The sequence below is a fragment of the Cuculus canorus genome, chromosome 20 (genome assembly GCF_017976375.1).
Source record: "Cuculus canorus isolate bCucCan1 chromosome 20, bCucCan1.pri, whole genome shotgun sequence".
NCBI lineage: Eukaryota > Metazoa > Chordata > Aves > Cuculiformes > Cuculidae > Cuculus > Cuculus canorus.
In genome coordinates, this window is record NC_071420.1 from 11,075,567 (window position 1) to 11,102,193 (window position 26,627).

Here is a 26,627-nt window from a genome sequence, read left to right on the forward strand (position 1 = left end):
GCATAATGATTAATCAATGAGGTGCAAAATGAATTTCCATTTCTGATTAAGTCTGCCACAGGGAAGCATCTCTGACTGCATGTGTTTTAGAGGAAGCATTGTGCAGCAGGGCTTAATTCACTTTTGTGTAAAGGTCCAATAGTTATTAAAATACAGTCTAATTAACTGCGGCTAAAAAAATATTCAGTCAAATTTATGTATTCTCTGATTCTTTCAAAAAAGTGTTTGTTACATTGAAACATCTCTTTCCACTTTGCCTTTGTTTTTTTTCTTTCTGGCAGAGCTTAGCCCTGTTGAGAGCATTCTGCTTTGGGATAGAGACACTTCCCACCAGAGACCCTCACCTCCTTCTGTTCCCATTGCTCGAAGGTGCCTGGAAAGGCCCTGGGATGTGCTCTGTTTTTCCCTAGTGTTGGAAAGGGAAAAAACAGCTCTGCCCAAGCACAGGGGAAACCTAAGCACACTCTGGCTAGTGGTTCCCCTCTGGGACATGATAGGCTTTAGTCTGGAGCAGCATTTTGCATCTCCTTTCAACCAGCACTGGTGAAGCTGGACTGAAGTCTTAAAATAATGTGTGCCATGTGTGTTCTGCTGAATTTTTAATGAGTAGTTTTTAATGCGAAGATTAAAGCCTTAACCTAGGCAAAGTGGGAAATAATATTTAGCTGTAACAATAATATCAAATATTAATAAGACCAATCCCCCTATTTGCTGCATCAAAGCCTCCTTTATAAATTAATTTGGTTTTTTTTTTTTCCACTTGACCAAATAACACACTAAGTGCTGTGACTCTTCTGGGAGCAGCAGGCAGCAAAAACAACGTGGCTGGGGCCAGAAGAGCTGTGACTGTGCTTGGGTCACTTTGAAGAGCAGCTCTTTGCTGGGACCTGGGGAGAAAATTAAGTTGGATTTTAGAGGGTTTTGTGGCTGGCATATGGCCTGGGGCTGGTCCTATCCATATGGTGCTCTTTGTGCTCAGTGTGGGGCTCAGCCAGGGCAGGGGACAGGGCAGCAGAGTAAGGTACCAGTTGCTGGTTCCTTCTTCATTCACCAACCTGAGGCTGGATGGAACTGCTGCCTCCCGACACCGAGCTCAGGAGCTAGAGGGTGGTTTGGGGAAAGAGCGTCAAAACACAGAGTTCTTCAGCTCAGTTCTGCCAGGCTGGTTTCTGCTCATCTGGATAACCATTCACACAGTGCTCCAGCCACCTCCTCACTGCGGGAAAGGAATGCAGTGCTTTCACTCTGTGAGGTCTGACTTAGCTATGTGCATTTAGATGGGGTGGGTCTCTTTATCAGTTGGTGCAGGGTTAGGATAGGGGGAATGGTTTCAAGCTGGAAAATGGGGGGATTTAGATGTAATACAATGAAGAAATGTTTTCCTCTGTAGGTGGTGAGGCATGGAAAAAGCTTCCTAGAGAAGTTGTGGCTGCCCTCCATCCTTGGAGATGTTCAAGGTTGGATGAGGCTTTCAGCAGCCTGATCCAGTGGAAGACGTCCCTGCCCTTGCCAGGGGGGTTGGAACTGGGTGATCTTTAAGGTCCTTTCCAAACCGAACCATTTTAAGGTTCTGTGATTTACTCCACTGTCATCTTAAAACCAACAAAGCAACGAAACCCCACAACACCAAAAACCTAAACCAAACATGTTGGTGCTGCCATACTTGAGTTTTGCATCAGATGCACGTGAAAAGAAGAGTTTTGGAAGAGTTAAATGAATGGCTAGATCACAGCGATAGCAAATTAGAGGCTTACTTATGGTTTTGAAGAATTATTGGATGAATGCATTATGACGAGATCATGCCTTTTTCTTCCAGCAGAGTTAATGTACCTTAAGGCTTTTTATTTACGTTGCTTACTATGCCATGGAGACCATAGGGAGAAAACAAAGTTCAGTGTAAGAGCCTGTGAAATCAATCAATCGTTATTTCACTATAATAGAAGTAAGGTCACTGTATGGCCACACAAGGCTCTCTTGAACTCAATAGGCAACAGATCTAGTCTAGAGAGACATTAACCCAGTTGCTGAAATTGTCGTTCTCACTAATCCTGTAACTTTTTCCTTCTCTCGTTGAAGTGAGCAAGACCTCTGCTACAGGAAAAGTGAGCTAGATGGCCAGGCTCTTGGCTGTATTTCGGGAGAAGCTGGTACAAATGCCTTATGGAGCTGGTGCAGATCTTGCCTTTGCCAGGCATCATTGGTGCATGGAAACTGCGCACAGGACCGGCAGCCTGATGTTTGCCCTGGGCAGAAAGCACAGTCAATGTAACCTATTAATTCATTGAAACACTGATCTCCTCAACAGTGATCTGGATTTAATTGTCCTATTGGAGCACAGGGCATTCTTGAGATGACTCTAGGGTGCTGAGGAGCTGAGGGCTCGTGTCCCTGTGGTGCTTGTGGCACCTCCTGATGCAGATGGTGATCCAGTCTCAGAGGAAAGGCTTGCTTGCTCTGTGCAGTGAGGTGGGCAGCACTGACCAGTGGTGACAGGAGAACAGGGCACAGAGGAAGGGCTCAGGGATGGTCTAGCTCCATCTGCTCACAGCCTGGAGGGCGAGGACTGTGGGCACAGTGACTGCAGTGCTGCCTTGGCAAGGCTAGGAGGGAGTGAGACTGCTATCTTATGGCAGCCTGGCATCAGTCAGTGGTAGAGTGAGGCTGTGGAAACAAAAAGCTGGGAAACTTGTGCCCCTTGGCTCCTTTGGGTGCTTCTGGAGTGAGGAATTTTTGCTGTTTGCACTAACTCTTTTGAAAAATATTGCTTTTTTTTTAATGACTTTCAGATGTACTGTAAATTGAGTTCTACATACTAATCGGAGATTTTGAGCTGAGGTGTACAAGAATTGGGTTGTGGTATTTATAGGCAAGGGTGGCTGCACTGACCAGCCAAAGGGGTTTGGTCCAAAGTATGGGTTTGGGGTTCTGTTGAGTCCTGATGTTGATAAGCAGAGATAGCTGGCATCAAAGCATCTCAGTCCTGAGCAGATGTGATGTAGGACATACCTTACTCCTACAAGGGTGTTTTCCTGCTTTTGTGCAGTAATGGCTTGCTGTGAAGGAGCACTGGTGTTTGACACTTCACAGGCTTTGCTGCAGTGAGTAGATGTGCAAGGAGAGCCTCCCACCACTTCTAGGCATGTGTAGCTCACCTCAGCTTACTAAAGTTGATAAAAAGACCGGAGCAGCTACGCAGTTCACCTCTTCCCTTAAATCGATGTATTTTTATAGGACCCAATGATAATGCATTGTATGGTCTTTCCATGCCAAAAATGAATTTTTAAGATGTTCATTTCCCTCCGAAACCTCTTTGGTAGTCCTTAAAAGAGACATGGTCAAGGAGTGCATGGTTGGCTGCAGTGTGGGACAGGTTTGTTTTAATTTTATTCTAAACAGAATGTGCTTAAGCAAACCAGTACCACACTTCCCCTGTACCCACAGGGCTCAAGAGACTGCTGCTCAGTGTGTTCCCATCTCTCCCATCTCCCTTAGGGGTTCCCTCTCTTTTTCAGTCTGACCTTGGTGCCTTGGTGACCACCAGGGTGAAGTACTCTGATTTCACATTAACTCAATTTAATTGGATTTGAATCTCCCCTTCCTTATGTTCCTCTTGTTGCTCTTTGTCTTTAATACCTGGTGTTATTTTGCTCAGGAGCAGTCTTGCACCTGGGTGAAGGATAACCATAATCTAACAGTTTTAATACTGTGTGAGGGATGCACTCCTTGTCATACTCAAGACATTCATGGTGACTAAAAGGAAATCAAGTGGCATTGATGTTGGCTGACAATTTTTCCTTTTCCCTTCCTCTTTCTTTTTTTTGTTCCTAAGTGCTAATCTCAGTAAGGCTTTAAAGCTGCCTAGTGTTTTATTAAAATAGCTTTGCTAAAAGCCAGTCATTGTCAAGCACAAATGCATCTTCCTCGAAAGTCAAATGAAATATAAATATGGGCAATTCATAAACCTTTCAGAATGCAAGGGCTGCAGGGAGCCTCACTAGCTGCAGGGCTTTGGAGCAAAAGGCTTGGTGATGGAGACTCTGATCTCTCCAGGGAGGCAGAGCAAGCACAGCTGGTGCTGCTTTGCCTGGTTTTGCTAGCTGCTCCTGGAGTGCCAGGACGGGAGGAGAAGGCTCTCTGTTCACTTTCTCCACCCATTCAGGGTAGCCAGCCAGAAAGCTCTTGTCACTGGAATTGCCACCTTGGTTGTCAGCCTTCTAATTTGTGACTTCTTCCCCTCACAGAAGATGCTGACACAGATCTTTGCTTGGATTTTTAACTGATGCCTCAGCTGTTGTGCACAGGAGATGCTAATAGGGGTGGGCTGATTTTTGCTGCTCAGTTGCATTATCTCCTCTGCCAATTACTCTCTTCTCTTGTTTTTAATTTTTATTTTATCTGATTTCTTTCTTCTCTTCCCTGGTTGTATGTTTTATCCTGACTGCTTTAAACAGCCTGTTCTGAGCATTTAGTGATCCTTCACAGAAGTATCCTTCAGAAGTGGATATTTCTGGGTTTGTACTATTTGCGTAAATCTACTCATTAAAATTAATGTAAATTGAATGTAAAATTAATGTAAATTAAATGTAAATTTAATGGCAGTTGGATGCAAATTTGTAAGCAATGGTTTTTGTGCATCTTTTATATGCTGTTACTCTTGAATTTAGACACCTGTGGAATGCAATGGATTGCAGCAATACTAATTGTGAAAACAGAAGATGGAAGTGTCTTGGTTTGAACTTCTATGCTGTGGGGGAGGCAGGAGGACTTTTTCACATGCTCACACTGTGCATGTGCTGTCACTGCTCACCAAGGGGGTTGGTGTTGCCCTGGAGCAGCCAGGGGAATCGCCACTGTTGGGTTTATTTGCTCTTGTGAACCAGCACCTGATGGATGCCTGTCACACTGCTCGAGGAAGTGCGTGAAGGGTGCAGACAATAGGATAATGATTCTCTAGCAATAAAAGTCTCTTTTGAGACCAAACATAGTGCGGAAACAAACACACTGGGTTTTTAAAATCAGTTCAGTTTTGAACAGAACTGGTTTAATTGATGGCACGAGCACCAGTTTGCTGTGCATTACAACATATTGCAACCACAGCAGTTCAGATATAGGATCATAGAAGAGCGAGTTAGGGTTGTAAAGGACCTTAAAGATCATCCAGTTCCAACCCCCTGCCATGGGGCAGCCACAACTTCCCTTGGCAGCCTGGGCCAGTGTCTCACCACTTTCATGGTGAAGAAATTCTTCCTAGTGTCCTGTCTAAATCTGCCTCTCTCCAGTTTATACCCATTCCCCCTCATCCTATCACCACGAACCTTTATGAACAGCCCCTCTCCAGCTTTCCTGTAGCCCCTTCAGGTACTGGAAGGTCGCAATAAGATCTCCTCTGAGTCTTTGTTTTCCAGTGGTTTTCTGCTGTGGCAGTCATTACATTTTGGTGGTTTCTGAATTGGTTGTGAAGTCCTTTGACATCCCTCCCAGCCGGGAAGGAGTTGTGCTCTACAGGGCACGAGTTCTGGGTGTCATGAATCAGCAGGTGTTATAGACTTTATGATTTACGGCAGCTGGTGATGTGTCTTATTACTTTATTACAGATCAGGATCCAGCTGTGAGAAAATGCCAACTAACTGATGGCCTGTGGTGGGCATGTGGGATGCAGTGCTTCCCATTTTCTATTTATTGGGTGATCTGATGCTGTTCTCGCTTGGTAATGCTGTCTTGTATATTAATTCCTGACCTGAAGTGCTGTCAAAGCTTTCTGTAAATGAAACAGCAGTGTGTCTACGCTCTTGTCTGCTCCAGCAGCTTCCATGAGTCCATGTGAGGCTGGGACGATAGCAGCAGCAGTGCTGGGTGATCTCGGTGCTGATGTGCTGCCCATTTGTCCTGATATGACCCATCTGCCTGGACCCAGGCCCTTGCTGTGCACTCGCAGGATGGAGAGGAGCAGCACAGTTGAAGATTGCACCTGTAGGGGATATTTTTGGGCTCAGAAGGAAGCAGAAATGTGTGGAGAGTTGGAAGAAATCTCCTTGGGTGCCAGAGATTTCCCTTTCAATTATGCAAACTAGCAATGTGTATCGCAAACATCCAAAATGCTTTCACTGTTGTTAGTGAATCAATTAAAGCAGATAAAACATCTTGTATGATATCAAGTATCAGCAAGCTCAAATTTAACTCATCCATCTGGTAGTGCGAGACAGAGGAATGTAGGGTGACTGTGTGAGGACAAACAAACTGGAGGTCATCTTTGAGAGCTTCAGAGTCAGCATATGGCGACTAATCTGTCACGTGTGAAGATTTTCACTTAGCTGCTGAGCTGGGGAATCATCAGTACAACAGTAAAACAGGTTGTACTCTCAGATCCTGGAAGCAGGGGAAGGAAGTTTACTTCATGTTTGTGGCCAAGGAGCTGTTCTGACATTAATATGTCATCTCCTTTGCCTCTGGCCAGGTAGATGCTGAGCAGGTGCAAATCCCTCTGGAATTAGTGGATGCTGAGGATCAGCACTTTTAAACTCAGGCTGTCACCCTTTCAAGGTCGAGGTACCCAACCTTTTGGGAAAGGTGCTTTGAGCATGTTAGCCCAAAACACTTTGCAGGCAGACATGACAGAGCATCACTGACTTCAGGAACTTCAAAACATCTGTCCAAGGAAATGGGATTTGTTCTGTCACTACACAGCCTGCAGATGGGAGAGGTCTGGGCTTCATGCATCCTTTAGCACCGAAAAAGTACTTTGCTCCATTCAAAATAAGTCTCTGCCTTCATGACAGTTCAGCCCCACGGGAGCTTAGACCTGGCTGCGGGTGTAAACAGTCCTGTCTCTGCACTGAAGGAGCAGAGCTGCTCTGCTGCTGGCTTTGTAGGCACTCGGTGGCTGCCAAGGGAAAATATAGTACTTGCAGCCTGTGCTTAGAGCTGCCTCCCCTCCCCTGAGCTGGTGGAAATGGGTTACCAATATTTCACTATACTTCCAAACAGCCTTTTTGCTGCTTCTGAGGGGTCTTAACCCGTGGTCTGATAAATGCTGTGTTTGTCTTCAGGGCCTGATAAAATGCACAATTAAGTTAGAAAGAAGATGCTCATCAACTCCATTGTGTGCGGCATTGTGTCCTTGTGCGATTTGCTGGGGCGGGATTTGTTCTGTATTTCTTTTCCTACCGCCTCTCCAGTCACATTCTGCACCAAGTTAACAGGTACATTTTGAACACTAGGGATCTGTACGTCCATGGGAAGAACATTGTTTTGCTGGACTTGTACAAATCAGTATTTCAGGAGAGATCACTCTTTGATATCCGTAAATCCCTTCTTCTCAAAGAACAACATCGATATTAATTGACCTACAAGTCATAGACATGATCTCGCAGTTGGCAAGCTGCTAGCAAGGAACACGCAGAGAGCCCTGCAGGGCAATAGCCCTGTAGACCAACACAGCAGGAAACCCAGGGAGGAAGTAGGTTTGGATGGTGTTTACTACTACCTACTTGCATCAAGAGCTCCAGGAAATCGGCTCAGTGCAAGGAGCTATGGCGCTGGTGTAAAAACCTCAGTTGCAGTTGTTCTTCAGTGGCTCTTTGGAAAGCTGTGGTTTGTGGTGGGCTAGCTGTGATAAGGTAACGTGTTAAAATCTGACAATATTTTTACACTGGCATGTAAGCTGTCATATATTTAAATAAGAAATAAATTAGTGGTGGACTATCTTTTTTGGTGCATTGGGTTTACACCTTGAAGGATCTGTCGCTATGTCTTTGACTGCCATGGCTTCTGCTTATTCCTGTTTGAAAACACATTGAGCATGGTCCTACTTTTCTCGCTCACTCTCGGTTTGCTTAATGTGCTGTCATACATCTACTTTTCTTTGGTTTTAATGTCTTTCAAGGGTTCCTCAAACAAGAAAAACTGGAGAGAAAATAAGATGCTCTACCTTTGTATTCTGCCTTATTTCTCCTAATTTTATCTTGCTTAAGTATAATAGTAATAAACTGTTGCTAAGAATCTTCTCCTTTGAATTATAATTTTAGTTTTCCTTCTGTTTCCCTTGTATTGATCAAGTCAGTGCATAACATTCAAGAAAAGTCACTGTATAAAAACTGAACTCACATGACTGATCTTTAGGATCTGGCTGCATCATTTGCGGAATAAAATTTAGTGGTTCCCCTTTTCTGAAAGTGCAGATTGTTTTTAGTTTGTTTTTTTTCTTTTAAATGTATTTGTAGGCAAAGCAGTGCTGAAACTCAGCACCTGTAATCTTCCAGACTGGAGATGTGACCCCATGGGAATTTAGCCAGCTCTTTTTAACTCCCATGAGTATCCCACCGCTAACAGAAGCGACATATGCATACACATAAAAGCAAGCATTATCACATTACCTCTATGAGTTAGGCGAAAGCTATTAAGAATGACAGTTTCACTTATCTGCGGGCTCCGAGATGGAGAAACATGACACGGTGGGAAAGCTTTTGGATCATGCTTTGCCCTTGAAGGCACCCTGCCAGGAGACAGGAGGTGTAAAGGGACAACACAGTGACTGTCAGGCATCCAGAACCAAAAAAAAAAAAACCTTTCTGATACTCATAAAATGACAAAGATGGCTTTGGATCCACCCCATCTAACTTTACTTTATTTCTTCAGTCACCAGAGGTAGATAGGTACATTGGGGGGGTGACTTGCCCCTTGTGACTTCGAGGGGCGTTTGACCCCTTTTTTGCAGAGGGAGCCCAAGAGGGAGCCCAGGATAGCTCATTCCGCTTGCTCAGGTAGCCTCGGTTTTGATGAAGTGGTGATGAAGTGGATGAAGTGCTGAGGGACATGGTTTAGGGAGTGTTAGGAATGGTTGGACTCGATGATCCAGTGGGTCCTTTCCAACCTTGTGATTCTGTGATTCTGTGATGTCTTGTAACTCATCAGCTTACCACGAGCATGCCAGAACTCAAAACTACTTTGAAGCATGTGATTACAGAAGAATATCAAATGTTGTTTGGTTGAAAGCATCTTGTTCGCACATTGCAGATAAACTTTGATTCAAGTTACAACCTCAGGCTCAGACCCCAGCACAAATAGAAAGAAATGAAAATGTATTTTTTCTTTGTTTTTTTGGCTTGCTGTCTCCAAGCCTTCACCTGAGCTCTGAACAGCAGAATGGCGATAGCACATCCCGGCTTCAGCTCAGTGTATGGGTCTTGGGAGCGTCTTTCCTACAACTACAGGTGGAGCATGCTTGGCAAGATTTTCCTTGATCTAGGCTTAGATCTAGGAGATATCAGAAGACTGGTTTTGTATGTCAGGCAAAGAAAGAGGCAGCCTAAATGTTCTACTTTGCCTCATTTGGTGTAGATAATTTTTTTCTCACTGCCCTTTTTCCACTAGGCGGCATTGAGCAAGGGCAGCTGAGCAATTTGCTTTTTCTTCTGTCTTATTCTCTGTCTTTTTCTAATTTTTCCTTTTTTTTCTTTGTGTAAAAAGAGTGCAAGTGCTTCTCCTGGCCTATTTATCAAGTCTGTCTTTTACTAAGATCTGTAGCTGTCAGCTTGCCAGACAGCCCCGTTAGAGACACAGAAGCAATATAAGGATGAATATTTCATTCTAAGAATAGCACCAAGAACAGGTCTGGTTTCTGCTGTGCTGAAAACTCTTCTCTTGGGATGCTTCTTTCACAGCAGGGTATTACTGAAGCCCAGGGCCTACGTTCAGAGGTTTGTACAGGTAACATCAGAACCAATAGCTGAATTGAGGTATTCCAGCACTTAATTTACCATCAAATCTGCTGTACCTTCTGGCAGTGTGACCTTCCAGTTTACAATTAACACTATAGAGAACTTTCTGATGGGACATTTTTCCTTTAGGAATGATTTCGTTAAATGAGAGTGTATTGATATCGCAGAAATGATTGGGGGCTAACACAACACATGTTCAAAACATCCCTTTTCAAGAGTGAATAGTATGTCTTTATTTCATACCATGGTTTGCTAGCAGTTTGCACTGTGATGAACTGAAATGATATGAAATCTCTTGACATTAAAAAAAGTACTTTCAGAGTTGTAATAAGTTTTTCCCCCTCCCCATTTTGATTTGGAATCAGCTGTAGTCTGAAACCACACAACATTCTGAGAAGTGGAAATTCTCATTGCTGCATAGCTTTATTACTGTTATAGCTTAGGTTCTAATTCTAGGGTTTACTTGTAATTTTTTCACCTACTGAATCCAGTTGTACCATTCTGTAAACTACTTAGGTGGTCTTTGGTGTCGCATATGCACCTTCTTAGGTGGGTTGAGCTCATGAACAAATTGCTTCCTCAGCCCAACAAGAACAAGATCCTGCTTCTTGCTTTTTTTTTTTTGTTGTTGCATGTAATGCCACTGATATGATGAAAATAATTTCTTTTTTAAATTGCTTGGAGCTCCACATTGCACAAAGTAAGGAGAATCTGTATCCATTTAAATAATATGTGAGAATGGTATGACTATGTGGTAGTGTGGGTGTTTGAAGGCTGGGGAGCAGGGAAGCAACCAGCTACATAATCCAGGTAATTTAGATTGGTTTAGAAAGAGGAGAAGAATGTAGGTCTATCTCTGCTCTAACTCCACTCCTCTCTATGGAATTTTTGGAATTGGATGTAGGAAAGGCCGTAGGAAGCAATTAAAGAGTGTAAATACTTGCACAGACTGTTGTTGAAATAAATAGGAGAAAAACCCCAACCCAACCCAAAACCCAACAAAAACAACCAATACCATCTTAAATCATTCTTTTCCTTTCCTATATCCTAAAGGCAGCCTCTACATCATGTGTTCATTCAGGCATTCCCAGTGTAAAGTGTAAATGCCTGCAGATATCACGATGATACTTTTGGAAGACTCGCAGGAATGAAATAAGCCTTGCAGAAGAAAATGATTTTTAGATAAGACTTAGCTTAATGTTTTGTCACCGCTTGTTCTCTCTTACTCATTTTGGTTCTATTCAGTCATCAGGCTTCCCTCTTGAATTCACTAGTTGCAATCCAAGGGCTTAGTCCTGCATTTAATTCTCTGTAGTAGTGGCCAGACTACGCTGTGCATAGAAATAGGAGTACGCTTACACATTGGGCTGGACTGCAGCAGGAGGAAAGCAGGATACGATCTAGAGATACGTCGAGAGATACAAGTAATTTAGTTACCAGAGAGGGGATGTGACTTATGTTGGACTGAATGTTTTTTTTTTTTTTCCCAAAGCTTTTCAAATATTTAGATTTTAGGAAGCAGGTGCTTTCTTAATCAAAATGATAAATATTAGTGGAATGGTATACGGGAAATAGTGATGTGAAAGACACCAGCTAGGTAATGATTTCAATGTTGAGTTGAGTTCATGTGGTACCTGTAATTAGCTGTTCATTTCTTGAATGCTGAGCAATTTTTTTATTCCCCTCGGCATGCCTGGGTGATCGGTTCTGCATGCGAAATTCATGCCTGCGGTACAAGATATAAAAGTGGCTCCACTTGTAATTCTGTCTGCAGCTTCTTAGATGATCAATGTACAAAGATCCAATTTAAACACAGCTGAGAGAATATTTGTGTAGCGCTCATTGTGTCAAACGGATCATTTTCCAATGCAACAAACTGTTTTAACATGCTAAGAGTCCTTTCTCCTTCCACCTTATTTACAGAAAAAAAAAAACCCAGAAAAGGTCAGAGGAGAATGGAGCTTGATGAGAGGTCAGAAAATAAAGAAATGTGTTTATTTGAGAAAGCAAGGCATGTGTCTTGATACATGAAGGACGTGCACAGCACACCCCATGTGCTCATACGAGCACTTAGGTGAATGAGTTCAGAATGAAATCGTGAAAACAAGGATGATTTTTCGTGCTTTTTGTTTTTAAAACATTGCAAAGAACAAAGTACTTGCCTTGAGAGGATGGACAATCTGTCCCATGCAGGCAGGGTGGAAGCAGCCGGTGAGCTGGGTGCTTCGGGGAAAGGGCCGCCTGACTTGGCTGACTGGGTGGGAAGAAACAAAGCCTTTGAGCAGAAAGTTCTGAGTATGTATTAAAAATGGGATGGAACTTGAGGGAAGCCCAGGTCCATCTGGCACAGAGGCTGGATGGTTTTCCATGCTAGGATAGGCAACAGTCTTCTGATGTGATCAGTCTTCTTGGAGATATCTGTTTATTGTGTGTCCTGCAAGCAGACGTGCCAGGTTCAAGTCTAGCATTTTGGCAAAGCCTCGGGACACATTCCTTCTGGAAGTTCTGTAGGAGAATTTAGTAGACTGGTGACTAGACAGACTGCATAATACATCACTGCTACTGTAAAATACCAATTATTAGACCACAGGCCCCGTTCTTTCACTCAAGAATTCAGAAAAGCACGTGACTCAAGACTCATGGATAAGGACCAGAAATTATCATGTTTCCTCTGTTACCTGTAACTATTGCCATGAATTCCTCTGTCCTTCTAACAGTTATTGCTCTAGTTATCCTTTATGTTGATGTTTATTTGCAACTGTAAATGAAAAGCACTTTATGACAACATTTTAGTACTTTGTGCTTGGACATAGATGATATTAACTTCAGTGTCAAAGAGGACTTCCATAATCTATGCTGTTGCACTTCTTGTAGACTTTCAGCACAGGGCAGTCCATTTGCTTTCTATTACTACCAGACTTAATATCAAGCTGTATTTAATTCCTACCTTATCAGGGGTACGAATTTGACAGTTAATTGAAGCGGGTCAGTTGTTTTTGCCATGAATCTGCAATGGAGGTGTACCACTAACTTCAGGTTTTCAGGTATGCTGAAGGAAACTGAAGTCCTAGAAGCAAATTGCGAGTGTGCGATAATGCACAGTCTTACATTCCAGTCGTAGCCCTGCAGAAGTTACAGCTGTCAGAATTCATCACTGCAATCCTAACATAATTATTATAAATGTAATCTATTTTAGCACCCCAGGATGTTTGTCCTGATAGGCAGTGAAATGGCCCTACGGACATGCCGGAGACAGCATTTTTGTGCCACTCTTTTTCAGTTATTATTCTACAAAATCAAGATGCCTGTCATTCAAAGCTGTGCTTCTGTGAAGGTACTAAGGGTATAATTTCCCTAAATTAAACTGCAGCATTTGTACCCATTAATGGCAAAAAAAGCAATGTCTCTCTCTGTGTATTCCGAATGCCTAATTGATCATCTCAGACGGATGCGTGCTACAACGCTGGCTACAAGGAGCAGTTTCTGTGTAAAGCTGGGATCATGATGATACATTTCCTAGTAGGTTTTTATGAACAGACTGTGATCCATTTTCAGACACCACATAATAGCGTTTTTAATTATAGCCAAAAAATGAAGTGCTTGAGATTATATTGGAGAAAGCATCATACCGGTGATACAATAAAGCTTTGAGCTATAGTCCGTATTTAGTTGAAGTATTATTGGTACCATCGATTTTCAATTAATATTCAGTATTGACCATTACTATAAAGAACACAGCAACATACTGGACCAGATTTATGGCTTTTTTTTATAAACCATTGATTTTTTTTCTCACAATGCAGCTGTTTCTATTAATAAGGCACACGTGGAAATGTTCTTTAAGAATTTTTCTTCCCAATTCAAGGGGACAGTGTCTGAGAATCTTTCTCTGGAGATGTCCTTTGCAACACAAGGCTATTTGCCATCATTTCATAATGGGGAAACAGTTGGATTCTCCGGTCTGAGGTGCTTCGGGGATGTCTGTGCACAGGGGGAATCAACGATCCTTTTGGCCACTGCCTTTCTCTGCAGGGACCTGAGAAGCTCCTCTGCCTGGAGTAAATCCTTGTTATTAATGTGGGAAATTAAGACAAGGGATGTTGTCAGAGGTACAGGTGGCACATTTAGATAATTCAAAGTAAGGAAATGTCATGTACTACTCGAAGAAGAAATGGCTCCCGAGCAAGTGATATAAGGTGCTGTTTCAGAAAAGTAAGCAGAGAATTTGAGATATACCTGTCTCCAAATGCTTTTTAGCATTTTTATCTAATAACAGTAACAATAAGACACCCCCAGCCCCAAACACCACCATCAATAACTGTAGTATCAATGAGAAGTTTGACATGATGTCAGGAGGAAGGTATTTTTGATTCCTCGCTGAGATTAAGCTCTCTGTTCTAAAAAGCATGATGAAATGAAGGTGTACAGGTGACTTTTTATGGATCCTTTTGTTCCATAGAAGGCAGAGCTGCTTTCCACAGGACTGAGTAACCCCATCACAGGAGGGAACCAGAACTGTGATGCTGGAAAAGAAAGGCTAAGTCACAGCCTGCTACAGTCAGGTCAAGTTCTTGAATCCATAATTAAACAGGATCATTCTATTTCTATGTGTCCTGAGGTGATGTACATTCTGTCAAAATTTCCTAAGTTTCCAGTTGTGAAGGAAAAACATTTTCAGGAGAACCCATAAAATTGCAGTCCACTAACTTTTCTCCCAAGACTTTGGTTTCTTCCACTGGTTTAGGTTATTAGTAGGTGTTGTCAACCCGTTTTTAGCAGCTGACAAGCTAGATGAAATTGGAATAGCCCTATATACATGTATTTGCCAATAGTCACTTTTAAATATGGATAAAGCTGTCAGGGCGCATCAGATGTCCCTCCTGAATAGAAGAACAAAGCTAACCATGCAAGCTAATCACGAGCATTGATCTGAAAAATAAATGCGTGTCAACGAGGTTTAGCCAGGATACTCTGCAATAGGCAGAAATCAGACCCTACATCTTAATCACATTTCAAGGAGCCAGGTTATTCTATCCTTTTATTACAGAAAAAAATGGTGGAAAATAGCATGAAATATCAGCTTCAGCTATCTGTGTTTGAGGTGGGTGGAAGTTCTCCCTCCGTTGCCAGTCCGGGCTGCTGCCTGGTGCTACACACCTCGGTACTGGTGTGTTTTTGATCCAAAGCCCATTGCTTAAGGAGGTGGTGGTAGAGGCTTCTCGGCTCTTTCAGCTCTTCTGCCTCCTGGCGCAGCAATGCCACTATGGGTGCCTTGGGCACAACACTTGGATTTGCAGATACCCAGTAGAGGTCTGACCCAGGCAGCTGTGCTTTAGGGAGTTTTGACACTGCCAAAGGGAAAAATCTTATTTTTTCCTCTCCAAAGGTGAAAGTTAGGAAGAAATGGTAGGCAACTGAGGATGTCTTGTAGTTTTACTCTCTGTTTGAACGTTTAGAGAACATGTGCGAGGTGAATAGAAGTAAGAATGAGCAGATGCTTGGGTTGTTCTAAGCGTTACGTTTCTGGTGCATTAAGAAGCCAGCTAGGTTTCTTCTGAGATGATACAAATCGATGCATAGTGAAGAGAAGGCTTTATTGAATCTGGTACTTTAAATGTTATTACGGGAACAGCTCTGGCAAAGGCAAATCAGCACTTACAGTTTATTGCTAAATGCTGTAGGTCTCTCAGTGCTATGTTATAAAGAAGATATTATATTAAATGTATTGCAGCGTGTGGCTTTTACAAAGCCCAAGAGTAATTCTTGGAAAAGCAGGCTCGTTCTGACCCCGTAGAGATCACATTTTATGACACTAAAATGGCAATTTTGTAGTGAGGGGGAACAACCGCACTATTTATCTTCATCGTTTTCAGGCATTCTATAGTATTCAAGCCAAGGATAGCAAAAGAGTATGGAATCTGCAATGTAAAATTATAGCCATTCCTGTACTTCTCATTAGAGATGTACTCCAATTATTGCAACTCTGTTACCCAGGTTGCCACAGCAAGAAGCTCAGAAGGCTCTTGTTTCATGTACGGGCTTTTTGAAGGTCTGAAATATTTCTATCCTCCTGCAAGACTGTTCTTTCTGTTTGCTCACAAGTGTTTGGGTTTTGATTTCTGCACTTTTCTACTCTTGAAAACAACCTGCAGGAATTAATCGTCAATGCTGGGCCACATACTTTGCATGACGTTGCTCCGCTAATGTCAGTAGATTAATTTTGATTTACTTTAGCCTAGGATGTGGTCCTGTTTTTGTTCTATCTTGAAGGCATTAAGATTTGGGGATTTTTCACTGTCCCTGCTACTGAATCCTACCACTAGTTTTGGAAAGGCTATAGTTCACTACTGTATTACATAGGTTTTCACAGTAATTTCTGTATCAGTTGTTCTCAAGTCCTTACAGAGAGAACTTGAAGATATTTTTGCTCTGGAAAACTCAAAACTCTGGTTCTGTGCTGGTGACTAACAGAAGCCATGCGAATGGGCATGGAAATAAAGAACAAACTCTGCCTGGTTTTTGTGTTCCTCGCTGTACGATGCACTTGCCTTGTTTTATCCCTGTCACTCACAGACGCAACTTTTGACTTGACACCTGGATTAGCTGTTTAATTACACAAATGAATTCCTTGAGCTTTTTTTTTTTTGCTTTACCATCTTAGAGTGTTTCTATAGCTGGCAGGTATATCTCCATGGTGGGGGTACTCAGCGTGATGTTTCCATCCAGCCGGATCATTGCATTAGTTTTGCCTCAGTGCAAAAGTTCCAGACTAAAGCTGTCTTCTGTTTTCTAGCTGTCTGATGTTACAGAGGACGGATTTGCTTTCAAGTACCCAGAGAGGCGCAAGACTTGCATAACATCCAGGTGACCTAATACCAGAGATTCAGCACTTCTCAATTTCATGCTAGGGATGCATTCCCCGGTGGATGCTGCTTCTTCTAACATAAGAAGTGAGCATTTCAGCAGCCAGTCCCTTCAGTTATCCACTAAATATAGCTAACTGACCATTTGAGCCAAAGCCTGCCGGTGTTAATAGGAAACTCTTTACAGGACCACGCTGCAATTCACTCAAATGGATTAGCAACCAGTGTCTGCTTCAGGTTCCCACTCATACTGCTGTGAAGGGAATTTACAATACTGGCAGAAAAGTTCGTTTATTTTCCATGTGAGAACTACATGGGAAGGCTTAGACCGTATTTGCTTCCTTCTATGGATGACTAGCATGGAATGCATTGAAATGTTTTTGTGCCCTACCTTCTAAAAAGCAAATCAAACTTTTAAGCTGTCAACGGTAATGAGCTAGGAATGATCTACGTGGCCTGTGCAGAGAGATGACAAGCTAATGGCTATGTTCCCGGCCTTCATCTCTGGTGTTACTCTTAAGTGCATGTACTTTTTACATTAAAAGAAGCAGTGATATTACAGGAGAAGTTAATCTACCACCATTTAATTTCCTTTTGGAAGTGTAGTACTTCATTTGACTCTAAAGCCTTTGACCCTGTTTGTTTGACCTTTGGAAACGTTTTGCAAAGTTCTTCTTTTCTACAGTCTTAAGCAGTTTAGCAGTAGTATAAGGTGTTAGCGTTGCGTGTGCTGCAAGAGGTGAGCCTTTTCTGGGGTCAGTAAAGCTGAACACTTGATCTCTCTCACCCCCCAAAGCCCATTGCCCAAGGAAGGAGCACTTACGAAGGGCAGAACCATTGTCAAAGTTGAGCAGATGTGTCTGAGACTGCACTTCAGGTTCTTCTCCGTGATATGAGGCTTTTAATACATTTTGAGATTGCCTAGTAATGTTGCAAGAAATCATATATCTTACCACATTACTATAGCATTAACTGCTGGGAATTAATGTTTAAAGCATTAAAATGCTAGGAATATTTTTTTTTACTTTTATTTACTAAAGAAATATGGAAATTGCTTCAAGAGACTATGCAAGTGTCACTGCTGTGCATTGTATTCATTAAAGAGCATGTTATCATCTCAGTAAACAGTCCAAATTAAATGCTGAAAGGTATTTTCTCTTCTGGAAATGGCAGAAATAATGCAGTTCTAAAGTTCTTCAGATATCTGTACATGGGATTCTGGTGCCCTTATAGTTTTGGCAACTTCCTAAGTAGAGACAGACAAAGAAACTAAGATGAAAAATCCTCACAGCATATTATGCTGAATTAGCTTTATTTTAGCCACTGAGCCCTGGAAGCCTGCATGCCCTGCATAAACAAGTCGGTGTCACAATTGCAAAGCACTGACGACAAATGGGTACAGTTGGCATTGGTATACAGACAAGCTCCTGTGAGCAGGTGAAGTCTGAGACTGTTGGAAAGCAATCCTTCCATTTACAGCTTCACTTTTGCATGAGAAAAAAGTCTGCAGCATCTTTCTGTACACGCAGGACTGGTTAAGAGACTTGGAGTGTGATGGCCATCACCTGTTAACAGACCCAGTGAGGAGAAGGGGGGATGTCTCAGGGGCTCCCACCAAAGGCTGAGAGCTCAGGAAGGATGCAAATGGTCACAGCAGGTTTTGGAATAGGGGATGCTAGGTTTTTGTAGGGTATAAGCAGCAGGAGAAAGAAGCAGATGCTTTCTAAGGATAACTTAATGCAAGAAAACCCCCCAAAACTGCTTATATAGCGAGGTCAGAGAAAGCCTGAGAGCAGCTCTAAGCTCTTTAAGGTGGAGTGAGACTACACTTAACAGCTGTAAGGGAGTTCTTGAGTTCTGCTCACTAAATGGTGGGTGGTCCTGTCCTGCTCTCAGACTGGCCTTTGTTAGCATGCGTTCATCCTCCGGAGGAAAGCATGTGTGGGCTCAAGTCATTCGCCCTTGCAACATTTCCATTAGTCAGTCTGAAATACCCAATGCTGCTAGAAACTTAGTGAAAAGATCTTCTAGTCCGGACTTGAGCAAGGTCCTAGCTTTTATCTTCCAAAGTGATAAAGCTGAAACAGAAATATAATGTGCTTTGCCATGTTTGAATTTAACAGGCAGCAATGAGGAAAAAAAAAAAGTTATCATCTCTAACTGCATTGTCAGCCTCGTTTGCTGTTATTGTCCATGTGCAGTAGAACCCCAGGTCCTGGTGAAAGGCATCTGCAGCTTGAGAGCCAGGAGGCTGTGCCTGATGTCCCAGGACAGGGATATTCAGTCTTACCAAAACTGGAGCTACTTTGTCTTACCCCAGCTCTTCAAGCGTCTGGAAGGCTCTGCGTGGTGCTGTAACCCCTCTGCCTTCTCTGTCCTCCATCACTCTGTAAGAAGCACTGCCAAACACAAGGCGTGTGCTTAATGAGCTGGACAGGATTTGGGAACAACTGCCAGGAGAGTAGAAAAGCTGAGGATGCTGGAAGAGGTAGCATGGAATGGTGCTGTTTGAGGGCACTTAACTTGAAGGCTTTTATTTTTTTCCCTTTCTGTGGGTGGAAAAAGATCCTTTACGAACAGGATTTTTAGCTAACAATAATTTGATAAATATCTTTGCTTATTAAGAACAGGAAGATTTTTCAGGTCCTACCTGCCATTTGTGATGTTTACCCAGGACCACACACTGACTGAATCATCACAATGCCTCAACCCTTGCTTCCCAGTAGAAGTAATAGCTGGGAGCTCATTCCCTGTGTGCTCAAACCCAGCCCAGACTGGGTGGACTTGTGCGAGAGCGTGGAAGGAGGTGGCCAGCAGGGCAAGAACAGACCTGCAGCTCCAGACGGGCACAAGGCACCTGCCCAAGCATCACTTGAGGGGCTGGTGTCTCTCTGGTGCCTTGTGCAAAATCAAGGGTGCAGTTCATACAGTGTCTTTTCTCTTCCCCTGAAATTCCCCATGTTTCGGAGTGAGCCCTCTCCTCAGAAGCCATGCTGCAACATCAACAGGAAAAATGAAGGGTCACTGTAGACCTGTTCCTTGCAGGCTTAACTCTGGACTGCAGGTGGTTTGGTGTGAAGAAGCTTTGATTAACCCTCTGCACAGGTTAGTCTCAAGTGTACTAATCCTGGAGTGGTCAAAAGCTCTGCAGCTTAGTGAAAAAAAATCATCACAACGAAGGAAGCTTGAACAGCTTCCAAAATTGAAGATTACTGCTTTGGTACTGGAGTAGGCACGGACTTTGAGGGTCAAAGTCTCCAACCATTGTTTCTGTGGAGAAGCAGTTCAATGCCAAGTCTTGCGTTTGGTGAACCAGCCCTCAATTACGGGTGTTAGGACCCTGCCTGTGCATCACCAATTTGTAGGCTGAAACATCTCATCTTTGGATGGAGCTTAGCAGTTCTGCAGCTCTCAGAAGGTCTGGCATTTGATGTTACGAATTATATGGTGTTTGTACCTGTCATAATTACATTTGATTTCTTTATGCTATGATGATAGAGTTCTTTCTCCCCTTCGATGGTGATTGTATCACTTGTTCCCTCAGCTTTAACACACACACACACACAATGTCTGACCTCAAATCAAGCTGGCATCTTCCAGGTGATGTGTATTTGTGTCAGTCAGGAGGGTGCATGAGCTCAGCACACACGTTTATGCTCCATTACTCACCCCTGCATTGTAAGAAGGAAAGTTGCTTCCTTCTGTGCTTTTCTCTGGGCAATTGTAATTCTACAGCTCAATAGCTTTGAATTTATTCAGCCTAGCTGGATATTATCAGTTTATTTTTATGTGTGTGGAGAGACAGAGCCAAGGAGAGAAAGGGATGAAGAAAAAAAAAAACTATCTCTCTTGTAGGGCTCACAGTGGGATTTACATTGAAGCATGAAATTCTTCATATAAATATTTTAGGACCCTTATCTCTGCAGAGATTAATCTTGGAAATACTCCCAAGGGAAACAAGGGCAGCTTGTTCTCAGCCTCTTCCTCGCCGCCGCTTTATGCACCGTGGGCTGCAGGGTGTTCCCACTGCTGCGGCTGCATCTCTGGAAGCCTTTACCCCTTGGCAGAGAAAGAGGCTGAACACGAACTGGGGCCAAATCCCGGTCACAGGAGCCGAGCAGTGACTGTGGCAAGGCAGGAGGTCCTGGCTCAGCCAGGATTGATGGTGGGTCACAGAGCAGAGGCTCCTGATCTGTGGCTTAGTGAGTCAGTAGTGGTGTGGCTGGAGAAATGCTCTAGGAGGTACAGGTACCAGGAAAATGCAGTGATTCAAATCTGTTTGGGGTGTGAGCTCATGTCTGTCATACTGCTGTTCATCTCAGGTCTTCAAAATCTTATCTATTATGTGTTATTTCCTGATCCAGCAAGTGATGTTTGTCCCTCTTCTTGAAAGTTTCCTCTTTTCTCTGCTGAATGACTGTAATCATCATTAAGTCATCTGAAATGGTTAATTTGCATCCAAAGAAACAGGCTTGCTACAAATTGCCATGATCGCAACACTACAGCGCCTGTTGTGGACCACATAAGTGCATTTGCAATACTGAAGGAGCCATAGAAAGCCTTGTCACAGCAGCTGTCCTCAGAGCAGGTGATGGGAGAGAGCAGGAGGGATCCAGGCTCCAGCAGATGCAAACACCTGCTGGCAGGTGCCCCTGGCCCACATCCCATGGGAAGCGTACACAGCTGTAAGGCATCATGTGTTCTCAGGGCTGGCTCCCAGACAGAACAGTTGGAAAACAGCCACAAGACACCCACAAAATTAATTTGCAAGATAAAAACCTGCTCCTTCTGGGTGATCACCCTGGAGCTGGCTCTGTTATATATGAAACAGGCAGCATCCAGGCCAGCACTGCTGCTCGGCGAGGAGCGCAGCATCAGTACATATTCTGCATTCACAGACCTTTAACTGGCCACAGCCGGCAGACTTTTTGTGTTTGCGTTTGTAACAAATTGAAGAATACAAGGGTTTTTCAAAAGTAAAGGGGCACTTAGATGTTGTTACTCCTAGAAGAAGCTGATCTGTGCTTTGTGCAAGCTGGTTGTCTCCTGGGCCACTTGATCCTCAGTAGCCTGTGTGAGCTGAGTTGTGTAATCATGTGCAAGGTATAAGGAAGTGGTGGAGATAAGAGGACAGTGTAGTTAGTGAAATGCTAATCATCCATCATGGCATTTCCAACAGAGAAGTGATTCTCTTTGGCTACATTTGTGATTGGTTTTGCTGGCTTCAGAGTAAGCTGGCCAAGCTGAGTCAGTTCACAGCACTCCACTGAAAAGGAGGCAACTGAAAACCCAACCAAAGAACAAGAGGCAAGTATTTAATATGATGTCACTTCTACCCACCAGTTGCTTAAACAGGTAAATATTGCAATGCAAGCGTTGAGGATTAGCATGGTTTAAAGGCATGCTTAGAAAACAGCCACAAATATTTGAAGACCTTAGGGGATGTTTAAGGCAAAAGTTTACATGGCCTCTGGTTGTTCCTAAGAAAACTACACTCTTAATTAATTTGTAAAACACCTTCACCACTGACCTTGTTTACTCCTCCATTTGCAATGGAATATCTTCACTTAGCTCACAAATAGCAGCGTGAACTCCTTTTAAAGAGCTATTTTTGCGGAACATGAATATGGCATAAGAACAAAATTGATTGCTGAAGTAAAGGGTGATAGCTGCAATATTTTATATTTATACACTGCTTCCAAGAGGTCTGGAGAAGAAGTCACAAAACCCGAAAAGCATGTGCAGTTTACTGAAAGATGGGTAGTCTTTCAGTGTTTGCAGCACTATTAGTTATTTATAATGTTTTTCATCCATTACATTGAGAGTTTGCTCATTGAAAAGCAGCTTGCCTTGTGGAGAGCAGAGCCATTTGCAAGATGGAATGAAGCTAAGGCTACAGCAAAGAAATCTTCTTGCATAGCAAACAGAGAGAGAAGATGGGAGAAATGCCTGACTGGAAAAAAATAACCTTAAGCTCCCCTCCCCCAGTACAAAACCACTGGAAAAAGCACTGACTCATAGGGAGCTGTAGTGTATGAAAGGAAGCATTAAACAGCTTTTTGAGCAGTCAGAGTAGAAAAAGACAGGATCCTGTGGTTTAAGTTGATCACCTGTCAGGCTTTTGATCGTAGTAGGGTTTGCTTTGTCTTCACCCAGACCCAATGAGCTAATGGGTTTGTTGTATTGTGGTAGCGGATGCTCTTCTTCGTATCACATATGTTTCTGAGCCTTGTGTCATAACATTTCCTAGGTCAATATGCTCATCTTCACCATTCCCCTCTGCTGTAGCCAGAACAGATTCTGCTGTTTCACAAATGTAAAATGGAAATCTGAGGTGTGTAGGCTGCTGGCACTCTCTCTAGTGTGTTTGGGGCTCTGGTTGATTAAGATATTTCCGCTGCCTTCAGGGCTGGATGCTTCCCAGCCCCAGCGTGTTCCCTGTATCCGTGATGGTTGTGCTTATACCCAGCCTAGTGGCGTGCTCAGACCTCGTGTCCAACAGCCAAATCTCAGCTCCGCGCATCCTTATCCCTTTCCTTTCCTGTGGTGTCGGTCCTGTTTGAACCTGCTCTGGCCTGACGCCGAGCCGTCCGTGCTGCATCAGTGCCGTTCACGAGGCTCCGTGCCACAGCAAAGCCTCTGTCAGCGAGCGTATCATCCCCTCGCCATGCTATCAAAATAGCTGTCTCCTGGGAGCCTTAAATCATTCTGTTTAAAACACAGTATTATCATAATCCCAGCTTGCTCTCTTTTCCTCAATGTCATTTCATTTAAAAGAGCCTGAATAGACTTAAAAACTGCTGTAAATTTTAAGCTGACCTCCAGGTCTGCTGCCACAGGAGGACAGCGGACATGGAGGGAATGCTGATGTTGCACATGGAAAATGTTTGATTTGGGCATTTGACAAAGCAGGTGAAACTCTGAGGTCCTTGCAGGATGGTGTCGGCATCTGTGCCACTAGCAGTGGGCTGGGTGCTTGTCCCATGCCTTCTGCTTCTTCCTGACAGTCACCCCCTTTCTGGGGCTGAAGGGCAGGACGGGAGAGCCAGTCCTTGCAGGAAGAACAGGGACTAAATCCCAGAGAACTTGTAACTATGCTCCAGCCCAGCTTGGTGCCTCTCTGGTCTGCTGCACTTCTGCAGCCCTTAAGTGTGCAGTTCGGTTCATCTTTACTCATGGAATGAGCTTAATTCCTCTCATGACTTCAAAGAGACTGAAGAACAATAGCAATAGTTTGCTCTAGGGCAGGAATGTCTGGAATATAAACTTTCTCCTACTGCTCTTTCTGCTGTCTCATGCATAAACACAGCCTTGCGCACTTTTAAGCATACACTGAACACAGTGCATTTATCTACTTTTATCTATCGGTTATACATTTTTCTTGGGTGACTGCGCTAGCTTCCTCAAGTTAAAGCCATCCATTTTTCTTTTCCCTTAAGAATAATATCTCTTGTTGCTACGCTGGGGATAGGATTTTTAGTCTATTGGCAGCGCAGACTCTATTTCTTGCTGTTTACAGGAAAGAGAATAGTTTTTTCCTAAGCACTATCTGCACCATCGAGCCCGTACACTGCATGTTCCAGGAGGGAAAGGAGGCACTGAAAGCACCAGTGACTGCCAACCTGAAGGATTAAAAGAAATCTCTTTCTAAGCAGTGGTGGTGGGATTTCCCTTGGTGGCCTGCCTTGGCACTGTGGTGTGACTTGGGCTTGGCAGCAGGAAGGGGCAGCAGGACCCGTTCCCAGCCCTGGGCTTGCTGAGCTTCCCTGCTTTCTCCACATCCTCTCCAGGGCGGAGAGCTGGCAGGCTGGATGGGAGCGTTGAGCACTGTGCCAGCTGGAGTGTGGAGGCACCGGCAACCTGGCGTTGCGAGCCGTGCAGCCAGCCAGACGTTTGAAGCCTTCAATTAAAAAAAAAAAATAATAAAAAAATCAATGGGATTTATTCACCTTAGGCAGCATTTGCTGGATCTTGACAGCAGAGGTGGAGGAACAGCTGAGAGCAGTTTAGGAAGCTGTCTGTCCAGCAAAGGAGGGCAGCAGAGCCCTGGAGCAAGGTGTGGTGCTGCCGGCTTTGTTGGAGCCACCAAGGCGACCAAAGGAGCCCAGAAGTGCTGCTGACTTTTAGATCTAATTCCTCTTCTCTTACCCCTGTAGGGTTAAGAAGATGTGGTAAGACGTAATTAGAAGGTCTTCGTAAATCTATGCTCTTTTTAGTGGAAATCTATAGAATCATGTTACTGGATTTTAAATAAAGCTGTGGCTTTTTTCCACTTTTAAATCCAAACAACTTATTTTCTGAGAAACCCACATTTGAACCAATGTACTGGGATTTTATTTCAAACTTAAGTCCTATTTATTCTACTATTTAGAAGCAGCGGAGACTCTGTTCCTAGGGCTACCATAACTGTCAGACTTGAAGAATCACGTAAACTACAAGGGAGCAGTAAAAATTCCCATAAACCTGATGGCAAAGTGTAAAGGGGGAGGAACCAAATCTAAATTACTAAGATATTTATCAACCTTCTGTGGTGAAGATGCTGTGCATACTTTGAAAGTTCACTGCCTCTCAGCTTGATCATTGTTTGTTAATTTAATCAGGAAAGCTGTGTTAAAGAACAAATGAATTGTGAGTTTGTAAGAAGTAGAATTGTCCTGATTTGGGATCCTCTGGTTGTAGCTGGGTTGGAAAAACAGAAAAAGCCTGGTGTTGACGTGAGTGAGCTAATGTTGTAGGGCACCGAGAAGAACCTGTGGATGTGGTGGAGCGGTTTTCAGCCAAGCTCAGCAAGGTGGTACGACTCCCCCAGTGCGTAAGTGTGCGGGGTTTCAGGTGTGCGGTCACCTGGCTGCTCCTGTGCCACCGTGTGTAGTGGTGAAGCACAAGCTCTCCTGCCTCGCAGCACCCCGAGGCAGCCTGCAACCGCCACCCGCTCTGCCGTCAGTTCTGTAAACAGGGAGATTAAATGAAATTGCTTAGAGCTCATTTTGTATTTTAATTAAGTGTATATTAATTTGACTTAGTTACTGAGCGCTGACTAGCTTATGCAATCCTAATTTAATGAGCTAATGGCGTGGGGATAAATAATACATGATGGAGTATATCTTCATAGTGTTAAATTTTTCTCTTTTACAACGATTTTAATACATCTGTGTACAAGTCAATTAAATCTACAGTTTATTGCTGATTGCAGTGATTATTTGGCCTTTTGCACATGGTGCAACAGAAAAGTTACTCTGGCAAACAGTAGGGTAGTGAAAGCCAGCTAAGACGGAGGTGCACCTTAGCAGTATCTAGGATGGCTTTGAGCACAGTGTTTTGTGCAAGCACTGGTTTGGTAAATGCAAGTTTCAAAATCAGGCCCTTTTTTAACTCTGTGCTTAAGAAACCTGGAAAGCTTAAGCACAGCTTAGTCTGGAGAAGACAATTTTGTCTATTTGGATGTTAAAGTGAAGAGAAATACTATAGTCTTTCCGTAATTTTGAACTGAAACTACTTAAAGTTGTGCATCAGTTTACTGAGGCGAAGGCACAATCCAGGGAAAATAAAGAGATGGAACACATTGGGAAACACTTGTCTGGAGAACCCTTGCACTTTACTTAAAGTACCGACAGTCTACTGTAGTGGAATTGATTTCCAGTTTACATCTTTCTCTCCTGAACCGTATATCCTTCTTTCTCTCTAGGCAAACCCCTATGGGTTTCAGTGGGTGACTCAAGAGATTCTGGCACTGTGATACTTGCGGTGCCTCCTGGCAGCGTGTAACACCGCTCCTGCTGAGGTGGCTTTCATTGTAGAGATAATGTTGCTGAGAAAGGATAACTATCTCATCATCTTCAGGTCCTTCCAGAACCTGAAGGCAGGCCTACATGAAAGCTGAGGAGGGATTGTTTACAAAGGCTTGTGGGGATAGGACAAGGGGCAATGGGTACAAACTGGAGAGGGGCAGATTTAGACTGGACATAAGGAGGAATTTCTTCATGATGAGAGTGGTGAGGCCCTGGCCCAGGTTGCCCAGGGAAGTTGTGGCTGCCCCATCCCTGGAGAT

At 43.5% G+C, this 26,627-nt stretch overlaps 1 long non-coding RNA gene across 1 annotated transcript in view; it reads left to right on the forward strand.

Annotated features, from left to right (window-relative positions):
• The first annotated feature begins 7,499 nt into the window (after nt 1-7,499).
• Nucleotides 7,500-26,627, forward strand: part of LOC128854185 (uncharacterized) — a 184,169-nt gene continuing 165,041 nt past the window's right edge. Inside the window, exon 1 of the long non-coding RNA XR_008453155.1 lies at nt 7,500-7,616. This is a non-coding gene — a long non-coding RNA (uncharacterized LOC128854185). The remainder of the gene's footprint in view (nt 7,617-26,627) is intronic.